The 11,610-nt window shown below is 37.1% G+C and overlaps 1 long non-coding RNA gene across 1 annotated transcript; it reads right to left on the reverse strand.

Moving 5' to 3' along the window:
• Positions 1-3,294: 3,294 nt before the first annotated feature.
• Positions 3,295-5,676, reverse strand: LOC145739356 (uncharacterized). Its single transcript, XR_014180994.1, has 3 exons — positions 5,235-5,676; positions 5,047-5,168; positions 3,295-3,925 (listed from the first exon to the last, which is right to left on the reverse strand). It is a non-coding gene; the product is annotated as an uncharacterized LOC145739356 (long non-coding RNA).
• Between the last annotated feature and the right edge of the window lie 5,934 nt (positions 5,677-11,610).

Raw genomic sequence — 11,610 nt, forward strand, 5'->3', positions numbered from 1 at the left:
GTCTGCATTCGTTGAAGGTATCGCCAGACAAATGCCAGATAGGGCGAACAGATCTGGATTATCTCGGATTCCACATTCACGAGTTCTGGATTGAACCCCAGCAGAAACATTTGCAGCAGATAAGGTCCTTTCCTGTACCAAGAACAAAAAAGCAATTACAAAGCTTTCTGGGGCTCTGCGGATGGTTACGTGAACATGTCCCCCAGTATTCCGTCATCACGTCACCTTTGACCGATATGTTGCGAACCTCAAAAACCCCATTTAAATGGAACCAGAAGGTTCAAGAAGCTTTCGATAATACAAAGATGGCCGTCGCTAAATCAAAACCGTTAGCGCGTCCCGATTTCGAACAATCATTCATCTTACAAACCGACGCCAGTGCTATCGGCATGTCTGCGGTATTATACCAGGAAAAAGACCATACTCGACATGTAATATCCTACAGCAGTGCAAAGTTTAAGAGCACCGAACAAAAATATCACGTTAACGAGCAGGAGTGCTTGGCGTTGGTGTGGGCTATTGGAATTTATCGTGGATACTTGGAGGACCGTCCATTTGTCGTCCGTACTGACAGTAGGTCATTGACATGGCTGAACAAGTTCAAGGATACGAGAGCCAAACTTACTAGATGGGCGCTGCTTCTGCAGGAGTACTCTTTTACGTTGGAGCACGTGCCGGGAGCCCGTAACGAGCTTCCAGACTACCTGTCTCGTAATCCGGAGGATGTCGAGTATCGAGGGACCCCAGATGACCAACGTCTCGTGCCACCTTTGTCACCACTAGACGAACCAAACCCTGGTGTGACAGTCGTCACCGTCGATCGTCTGTTCAAGCAGATATCCGAGGGGCAGTCCCGAGTCAGGCACATACAGCGGACTGTCCAAACTCTTCGGAATCTGGACCAAGCTACAATACTAACTGCAGCCCAGCGCAGATTAGTTACCGATTTTACCACTTATGACGGCTTGTTGTGGCATAAGGGAAGGAATGGAGACCAACTGGTGGTGCCACATTATTTGATTGACAGAGTCATCCACTACTATCACGATACAAGCGATCGGGCACATCCAGGAATCGCCGAGACCGTTAGACTCATAAGTCAGCGATACTTTTGGGGCTACCTGCACAAAAAAGTTGGCGTTTATATAAAAAACTGTTTGATGTGTGCCACGATGAAAAGCCAACAGAGACAGGCAGCGGCTCCAATGCACGCCAGATCCCCAACACTCCCATTTGCTATGATTTCATTGGATGTTGTTGGGCCACTACGAAGATCTCGTGGAGGAAGCGAATATTTATTGGTCATTGAGGATGTCTTTACTCGATGGATGGAAGCTTTTCCTATGGTCAATCAAAAGGCAAAGCAAGCTCTTGCTAAGCTCTCAAACGAATGGGTAGCACGATATGGAGTTCCGGAGACTATAGTGTCGGACAATGGACCTTGTTTTAAGAGTAGTTTGTTCGACGCTTTCTGCGAAATAAACGGCATTAACCACCTTTACTCATCTGCTTATCATCAGCGGGCAAACCCGGTTGAACGAAGAATTCAGGAGCTAAAAAAGGTGTTGCGAATACTCCTTCACGGTGCTCCTCCGTCAGTCGACTGGGAAACCGCGTTACCAAAGGCGCTTCAGGTTCTCCGGAGCCGAAGAAACCGGGCCACGGGCGAAACCCCATCATCCCTGGTTCTGGGATACGAGATGCCGCTGCCAAGGGAGTGGAAAACCCGATGGCATAGAGAGGAGCGTCAGCGAGATTACAGGGCGCCGAGATTACAGGGCCCGGAGACGAAGTCGAGCTGTCGATAGACAAGCCAAATTTCAACAAGAATATCACAAAAATACCCAGGCGACGGTTGCGTACCGGCCGGGCGATTCTGTTCTGGTGCGACAGTTCAGGGTCGATGCAGGGTTCGGACCTCATTGGATTGGTCCAGGAGTGATAGTTGCAAGAACAGGGGACTTTAATTATGATGTGCGAGTCCAAAAAAGAGTGATCAACTATCATGTTGACGATTTGCGTCCTGCTCCGTTGGGTAATCCAGAATTTCCCGATGAGCCTGATTATAGATCGTCCTCATCCGAGGAGACAGACCCGCTAGAGGGGGGAGACGCAGTGTTGACGCGTAACTGTCATCCATCACGCTCGAGAGCTGGTTCGACTTCATCCTTGGCGCATTCGTCGGAGAATCACGGTGCGAGCGGTTCAACCACGTCCGGATCGAATCAGGAGATTTTGCCGCCTCTGCAAGTGACTGCAGAGATACACGATGAACCGCGCAGAAAGCTGCGTGCTGAGTCGCCCAGTAGACAGAATGATTATCGGCCGTTTTCGCCTGATGGGGTGATCTTGGATGAGCTGGTACACGCTTTGGATGATCGAGTCGAGTTAGATTCGATCTCACATGGCAATATTAAAAAAGGCATCGCTCTGAAGAAGCTGGTTCAGGGACTGGATGATCGGATTGAGATCGAATGCGAAGATTCCGTTAGTTCGGGGTCGGATGGAATGAATTTGGTATCGTTTTGTTCGGCTGGTCACCACTCGCGAGTGAAATGCGGGGTGCTGCCTGGTGGAGAGAATTATTTGAGAGCAGAAGACGAAGTGAGTGCACGTTATTAAACTAATAAATAAAATAAAATAAAAAAATAAAATAAAATAAAAAAATACTAAAAAAGGAAAAAATAAAAATAAAAGAAAAATAATGATAGTGGATATAAAAAATAGTGGATAATACATAAAGGAAAAAGAAAAAGTATATGTATATGTAATATTATTATTAAGCCAAGTACTACTAACCCGATAGTTAATAAGTTTTTAATTATTGTATAAATTCATCTTAGTGGAAGTGTTCCTACACTTTGCTTTGTAAAATATGTGTTATTGTACAGTTTCTCTCGAGTTGGGCGGTTTGAGCTTTTCTATAGTTTTAAGCGCCTCATCGGAATAATGCTTGCGGCATTCTGGCCGATGCTTCGTCTAAGGGGGAGGGTGTCGTGAAAACATAGTTTTCCGATGCGTGATCGTAAGATTCCTCCACCTTAATATAGATGGCGGGGTTGCGCTTCAGAAAAAAATCGATAATTTCATTGCGATCTGTTGCCACATGTTGGACATGTTGGAGATGGCCGCGAGAGGCCGTTACTTGTACGGAAATGTAATTTTATTATTGCTACGTGCTGGAATGTTGTGCAAAAAACGAAATACTGGAATTTTTCGTCCGTCGTAGAAATTAAAAAAGGATTTTTAAAGATTCTCTTCTCTTCGGGACGTCGTGGAATAAAGACACGTGAAAAAGTTGTTTTCTTAAAACCAAATTTTATTCGCGGAAAAGTCGTTTTTCCTGTTCGAAAAAATAACCGTGGCCGTCATCTCGGGTGCGTGGAATCGCAGGCTTTCAGAATTAGCAACTTGAGTTGCATTTTCCTAATTAAAAAGGGAATATAGAAGGTTCTGGAAGGTTGCTGAAGGTCAAGTAGCGGTCCGTAGCGCGTGATACATTTTTTTCGTTTGCCCACCCCCCGAGGGTGTACTCGGGTCGGTCGTGTGCGTGTGCCACCAAAAAGAAACCCTCTGAGCATCTTCTGAGTGACGTAATCGTCTGATTGGGGCTGAGTGAGCAAAGGAGCGAAGGAAAAAATATTAAAGACGGTAACGATTTCAGGTTTTAGGAGAAAGAGGCAAGGAAGAGAAGGGGAAAAAATAGAGCATCAGCCGCCCGATTGAGTTTTGCAGCCATTGAGGTCCCTTTTTATTAGTGCAAATTGTTTAGAGGTTTCTGCAACAAAAGTAGGGGTGATTGTTGCCTTTCCAGCTTGGATTGGATCCGGTGGACGTCCTGTAATCCAGGGGTCGTCCAGTATAGCGCTGCAGCCACCAATTAAGGGGTTTTAGTCACTAAAGTTGGCTAAATCACTAACCAAACCTAAAATATTAGTTTACAGTATTAGTAATAGTATTGTTTGCATTTTGGGGGTTGCAGTCTTTTCATTTAGCTATGAGTGCAGTGTTTTGCTATTAAGTGTAGCGTATTACACCAAGACACCCCAAGGAAGGGTTGCTTAACTGCCTACCTCTAATTGAGAGGCCATTTTCAAGTGTTGTTACGTATAGAGTTCGTTTATTCGTAGTTGGTGATTTTTCCATTTTTTAAATACGTGTAGCCTAAGTCGGCGCCGACATATTTTAATTAAGTGTTAATTGCTTGAGTGCATACTTAATTAAGAGTTAATTGCTTGATTGCATATTTTGATTAAGTGCTAATTGCTGGATTGCATATTTTAATTAAGTGTTAATTGCTTGAGTGCATACTTAATTAAGAGTTAATTGCTTGATTGCATATTTTGATTAAGTGCTAATTGCTGGATTGCATATTTTAATTAAGTGTTAATTGCTTGAGTGCATACTTAATTAAGAGTTAATTGCTTGATTGCATATTTTAATTGAGTGTTAATTGCTTGAGTGCATAATTAATTAAGAGTTAATTGCTGGATTGCATATTTTAATTAAGTGTTAATTGCTTGGTTGCATACTTAATTGAGTGTTATTTGTTGGATTGCATATTAATGGAAGGTTAAAGGGGAGTACACCCAATATCCCGACAGATTGTTCAGTCGGTTGTATAATATGGTTCTTTCATTAATTATGCGTGGTTAAAGTGCCTTGTTATTTACATATTTTAAATTTAAATGCTATTTTCTTGTGCTTGAATTTGCACTAGTGTGTTGTTGATAAATTGGTGAACGGTTGCTTGCACTTATCTCCTCGTTATAGCATACGATCCCTACTTGATTTAATTGATTCAGGTCTGGCTCCGTGTTGTCATTTTAGATAGCAAAGTTTATCTTTTCTTTGCAGGATTTAATTTTAGTCTTTTCGAAATTGATTAACTTTAACTAATTTGCTTACTAATTAATTTTCCATTATTAATGGGCTCCTAAGGTAACCTTAGTAAAGCCGGGTAGTGAAACGTTGGAGTGTGTTCGATTTGAGTCACTTAATTTGCGTGCGAATAGAGATTATAAATTTTTTTTTTTTTTAACGCACCTGCTGTGGTGACACAATAGGTGTTCCGTCATTTTAGGTTCGCTATACTCTGCTTCCTGCTGGTTTATTCCTTTTCTTTTCTACGCGTGGAGGTAGCATCACGTTAACTGCTCCTGGCATCCCTTAAAAATATTACTTTATCACAAAAGAGAAAGGAGAGGAAAGGGAGTATAAAAAGCAGCTCTTACCTTCAATAGGCGCGATAATACCCTGCAGCAATGTATAGGGAAAGACAAAAGAGTTCGTCGCGTCGCGTGCCTCACAATTATAATACGCGTTCAAATCCCACAGAGGCACCCCTTACAGAGGACAACAATCGGCCACCGCCGTACGCTGAAGCGGGGGAGCTCGCCCCCCAAACGGTGAGCGGGGAGCGAGGAGGCGACAATTCGGGTTGTTCGCGGGCCGCGACGGTTTTACCCTTGTCCCGCGGGTCGTCTACTCCTCGTTCCAGTCGGTCCATCGTCCACGTGCTTGAGGAGGCACGAAAACCGTTCACGTTTCCGCGTACTCGCCACGAGGAATCGGACGCGAACGGGCAACACTTGGATTCGTTGCGCAGGACGTCTCGGTCGCGGGCTGGATGGCATTCCGCGCCATCTTGCGGACCGAGGGACGAACGACGCCGCCCGCAGCCGTTTGAACGACACCTTCACACCAATGCACTGGGACAAGACAAGGACAAAGGCAGTCTAAACTCACACCCGCACAAAAAAATGGCTAAAAAAGTTTTGCTTATACTAGAACACCTGTTTCCTGTCTATTGTCAAAGCTTATGTACTTAAATATGTAAACTATAATAACACTAGTCACATCAAAACTTTACTGTACTAGCCCACATTCCTGTTTGGAAAAGTTTAATTGTGGTTTGGTGCGATATACCTAATAGTGTGTTCCAGTTTTAGCTCCAGTGATTGTTGCTATCCCTGTTACTACATATGTACCTGTGGACTTCTGGATAAACAAAATGAGTGGCCATAGTTCCTTAAGAAGCCTCAGATCAAGGTAAATAAATTTTGTATAATCATTTTATACTTTTATTATTAGGTATGTTAAAAAAGAACACAATGTGCACTTTTTAATATATAGTAAAACTGCAATATCTAGGTGAATGGAAAGATTTTGTTTTTTGTTTAGATTGGGATCTGGTTGAATGTTGCAAAAAGGTGATAAGTTAATAGGAATATAGTAGTCAAGCAAAATCACTGCCCTAACCCCTCGCCTAACCTCTACTAAACTGAAATTAAAAATTGCACACTTTAGTTATTTCTTTTTGCTGGTGAGATTTTAGCCTTTTCAACTAAGTTGAAAATAACATTACCAGTTGCATTAACCTAGTCATCCCAACACAGGACCACTAGACTAGGTTAATGTTATTTTTATGTTAGTTGAAAATAATGGGAAATTCTATTTTTGCAACAATGGAGTAAATTTTTAATCAGGAAATGTATTATTGAATATACCAGGTGTCCAAGAGCACCATGGACATAGGCGATTAACATGGGAAAAGGGTTTTAATTTTTTTGCGCCTGTAGGGTTGATTTGATTGAAAAATCATATTAATGAAAGTTGTAGTACCTATCACGGACTAGTTTTCTGTATTTTTTTCAGATCTGTAACTTGAGCTCTTTCGTCATAAAACACAAACCAAAATGCGAAAATTTTAACTTTTTACCTGCACTGTATAAGGGGTGGTCGAGCAACCGTACCAGCAACAATGACCTGTTTACCCGTTGCCTGACAACCGCCTATACAGTGCAGGCCAAGAGTTTAAATTTTCTCATTTTTGTTCGTGTTTTACGACGAAAGGGCTCAAGTTAGAGATCCGAAAAAAATACAGAAAACTAGTCGGTGATAGGTACTACAACTTTTATTATTACGATTTTTCAATCAAATCAATCCTACAGGCGCAAAAAAATCAAAACCGTTTTCCCATGTTAATCTCCTATGTCCAGGGTGCTCTTGGACACCTGGTATATTGTGCTTGAGATGTGAATGTCATTTGTCATCCTAACTGATCATCATGAGTAATGCTCAGAGTAATGTTACTTGTTTTCTTTCTTTTAAATCAACCATTTTTTATTCAATTTACAATGCAACTTATATCATCATAAATTATTAACAGGAAATGTTGACTACTCTGTTAATACTATGTATTTTCATTTCAAATTTCTAATCTGAGTGTAATCCACATTCTAATTTGATTTTATCAGGGACTTGGCCAAAAATAAAACTGGTTGTTCTTTGATAAAGTTTAAACCTTGGTTTAAAAGAAAAATCCCCTGAAGTATTAAGAAAAGGTAATGTTATATTAGTAACAATTATATTAAAACCAAATGTGGTGTGTTCAAAGCCCTACTTTATAAAAATTTTCAATGACTATCAGGAGATATTTTTTTTTGGGGTTCTTAACCTTACATAGTACCTATATAAAATTTTTTTTACTGCAGCTATATGGCTTATGGCAAACACAAGGTCTTTTGTCAGAAACTTATAGCTGCTTTATTAAGACCTTTCTAAAACATTTGGAATACTCAGTATATGAGAAATTGCTGTTAGTTTGTAAACTGATTTTATTTTTTTGTGTTTACAGGGTGCCCATTCTTTGAGACTCATCATGGGGATTTTGGTTATTTCAAGAAATAGGTACAAGAAAGTTTAAATTGGGGCAAAATTGAGCAATTTAAAGTCGAAGAAAATGTTAAATATTAGAAAATTTTTAGTACTTTCGGAGATATCCCAAAAAAAAACCAAAATATTGGAAATTAGGTTTTAACTTTTACTTATTTCTTTGATAAGATTACCATTGCCACTTTTCCTCCTCTACAATGTGACAATATCAAATTTCAAATTCAATTATGTTTTAATAAAGAGTCTCTTGAAAAAATTACATTTAAACAATTCTCCATTATTACTTGACACTTCTTCATGAGACATCATTGACTTTTTCTAACCAATGAGCATGTGACCCTGTTGAATGACATCATGGAATTCACTCTGCCTTCCTAATCAATTGTTGATTAATGCTCTGATTGATGTTATTTTATCCCAAGCTTTTGGGTCTTTCTTCCCGTCTTTTTGGTGCCACTTTTTTTCCTTTGCAACAAGGCATTATCATAAATGACATAAAAAGTCCCTCTTTTTGACAACCATCATCAGTTTTAAGGTTTTTGTTTTGGGGATGCCATATTAGATAGAATTTTATTTATTTAAAATATTTTTGGTTACAGTTAAGCTATAATAACTCAATTTGTATCTTCACAATTGTGTCAATATTATCCGAGATATTTTTACAACAAATCTTTATGTTTTAATCAAAATTTTATAAGATTTGGTTTTTAAAAAATAGATTAACACCTGTTTTTGACATTTTGTGAGACTGCTCATGGTATTTACTATTTATCATATAATGCATATTCTTGAATATTTAACAACTTTATTTATACAGGGTGCGGAATGGCACACAGTCTTTGCCACTATAAATTTATTATAACCTACTAATTAAAGGGGGCGCGCTCGACTGGTTCCGGACATAGACATGTCCATCATCCGGAGCTAGAAAATTAACATTCTACAAAGGTGAACAATGGCGAAGGACATAGGTACCTTAAATGCGAGCTTAAATGTTACTTAATAAAATTAAAGTAATGCTGTCTTTCTATACAGGGATAGACAGCAAGACCCCCCCCCATTGATTGATATTATTTAATCATTAAAACGGGGCGAATAAACTGTAAAATAATTAACACGTTAGGATAATTAAATTAAAAAAAGTATATAAAAGAGTTTCTTACCTTATACTGCAGAAAAAAAAAAAACCAACTTCCCAGTCTTCCCACCCCCAATCTTGATTTCAAACTTTATTTATAACTAAAAGTAATATTACGAAAACTGAGAAGAAAACTATTTTATGACCATATATGTTCATAAACTTCATTTTGAAAAAAAAAAATACGATTTAGTTGTGAGTTACAAAATAGTAAACTCGATAGTGAGTTTCAATCTAGTTTGCTCAACAAACAAATTATCTTGAATATTTACAGAATACATTACAAAGTTAAGATGAATTTGTGGTTTATCTTGAATATTTACAGAATACATTACAAAGTTAAGATGAATTTGTGGTTTGGAAATCATGTAGTACCTGTTCTAAGATATAAGTCTCCCAGTTTTTTGAAGTTTGGTCCTTATTTCTCTAAAAGGCTCCATAACTAGAAATGCAGCATACAGCCAAATTTAACCTATTTTTTACAATGTTAGAATAAAAAATAGAAAAACCTAGACAGTCATTCCATGGCACAATGTTTACTCAAATCAAGTAAAACTCCAACCATAAAATTGAATCAAAGTCAACTTTGCTTTTACAGAAGACAGTTGTGGTATCACCTAACAACATTAATTAATAACATCGAGACTGTCTATTATTTTAAACCATAGTGCAGTTATAGTAATAAAACAACATAAACATAAAATAGTTTATATCTCAATTTTCTTGATATTATTTTTAGTTATAAATAAAGTTACTAAATATTCAAGTATATGCATTATATGATAAATAGTAAATACCAAAATAAATACAATGAGCAGTCAAACAAAATGTCAAAAACAAGTGTTAATCTATTTTTTAAAAACCTTATAAAATATTGATTAAAATAAAAAGATTGTTGTGAAAATATTGATACAATTGTGAAGATACAAATTATGTTATTTTAGCTTAACTTTAACAAAAAATATTTTCAATAAATACAATTCTATCTAATATGGCGTCTCCATAACAAAAACCTAAAAACTGATGATGGATGTCAAAAACAGGGACTTTTGTCATTTATGATAATGCGATGTCGTAAAGGAAGAAACGTCGCACTGTTAAATTTCATTTATTTTTAGATACCTTATCAAATAAATCAGGAAAAACCCAAAAAAGTGCGATAAAGAAACATCTATCAACAATTGATTAGAAAGTCAGAGTGAATGGTTTGTATCACATGCTCATTGGTTTGAAAAAATCAATGATGTCACATGAAGAAGGGTCAAGTGACTAAATAGAGAATTGTTGAGATGTTGTTTTTTTAAGAGAACCTTTATTAAAACGTAATTGGATCTGAAATTTGATATTGTTAGATTGTAGAGAAGGAAAAGTGGCAATGGTAAAAGGTCTTTTGTGTGCAGTTATCTTATCAAATAAATAAGTAAAAACTAAAAACTAATTTCCAATATTTCGTTTTTTTTTAGATATCTCCGAAAGTACTAACATTTTTTTAATATTGAAAGTGGCATTTTATTCGACTTTAAATTGCTCAATTTTGCCCCAATTTACACTTTCTTGTATATTTTCCAATAATTGGCACCCTGTATGCACAAAAAAGTATAAATCAGCTAACAAACTAACAGCAATTTCTCATATACAGAGTATTCCAAATGTTCTAGAAATGTCTCAATAAAGCAGCTATAAGCTTCTGACAAAAGCAATGGCAAAAAACTTTGTTTTTGTCAGAAGGGGCAATGATAAAATTTTGATATACTAAGTAATATTAAAAATCACAAAAAACAAGTATTAATAAAATTAATAATAAAATAAATATATGTATATAAAAATAATAATAAAATATATTTTTGTTTAATTTAAATGCTAAAATATGCTATGAAAAGTAATATGTACAATGCGTTTTTTTTAACGCGCAACACAGGATTTCACGTGTTAAATTTTTAAGCCCATGTTAGACCATGTTGTTTTGGAACTACAAGTATAAAACTTGACGGGTGGCTGTTTCGTACCCTGTAGCTTAAGTACGTTTACCAATTCGGCCTAAAAAGTGATTAAAAACTTGCAAAAAATCATCTTTTTTCGAAAAGATTTTATCTTTCCATACTCCCTGTATGTATGATAGGTGCTTGTTGTTTTTGATACTGGCACGGCATGTAGCAGGTAAAATTTGGCGTAGAAGGTAAAACAAGTTGATCATTAACTTTGTATCAAGAAAGTTAAGAATAAAAGAAGTATTTTTATAAGTTAATTGTTCAAAATGACCTCAGTTTGAAGCCAAACAGTATCCTAATCAATCATAAAATGCCCTTTTGAGTTCAAAATATGTCGGGTCATGATGCAGTCAAAATATGTCACTCTACCTGCTACCTGCCCTGCCAGTATCAAAAACAACAAAAAACAACAATGCATACAGGGAGTATAAAACGATAAAATCTTTTCGAAAAAAATGATTTTTTGCCAGTTTTTAATTACTTTTTAGACCAAATTGGTTAACTTACTTAAGCTTCAGGGTACTAAAGACACACCCGTCAAGTTTTAGACCTGTAGTTCCAAAATAACATGGTTTAACAGGGGCTTAAAAATTTAACACGTAAAATCCTATGTTGCGCGTTAAAAAAAACGCACTGTATAAATATTATACAATAAGATGTGAGTCGTTTTTCTTACGATATGACAGTGACATTTCTTGTCAAATAAGTTATATCATTACTGTTTTGTTGAAAGTGTTGCATGTGTGGACAACACATTACATTTTAAAATAGCACAATTTGTTTGAAGTACTTGAATAAGTATTTAGT

This window comes from Ips typographus, unplaced genomic scaffold (genome assembly GCF_016097725.1).
Source record: "Ips typographus isolate SLU unplaced genomic scaffold, UJ_Ityp_2.0 IpsContig100, whole genome shotgun sequence".
Classification (NCBI taxonomy): Eukaryota; Metazoa; Arthropoda; class Insecta; order Coleoptera; family Curculionidae; genus Ips; species Ips typographus.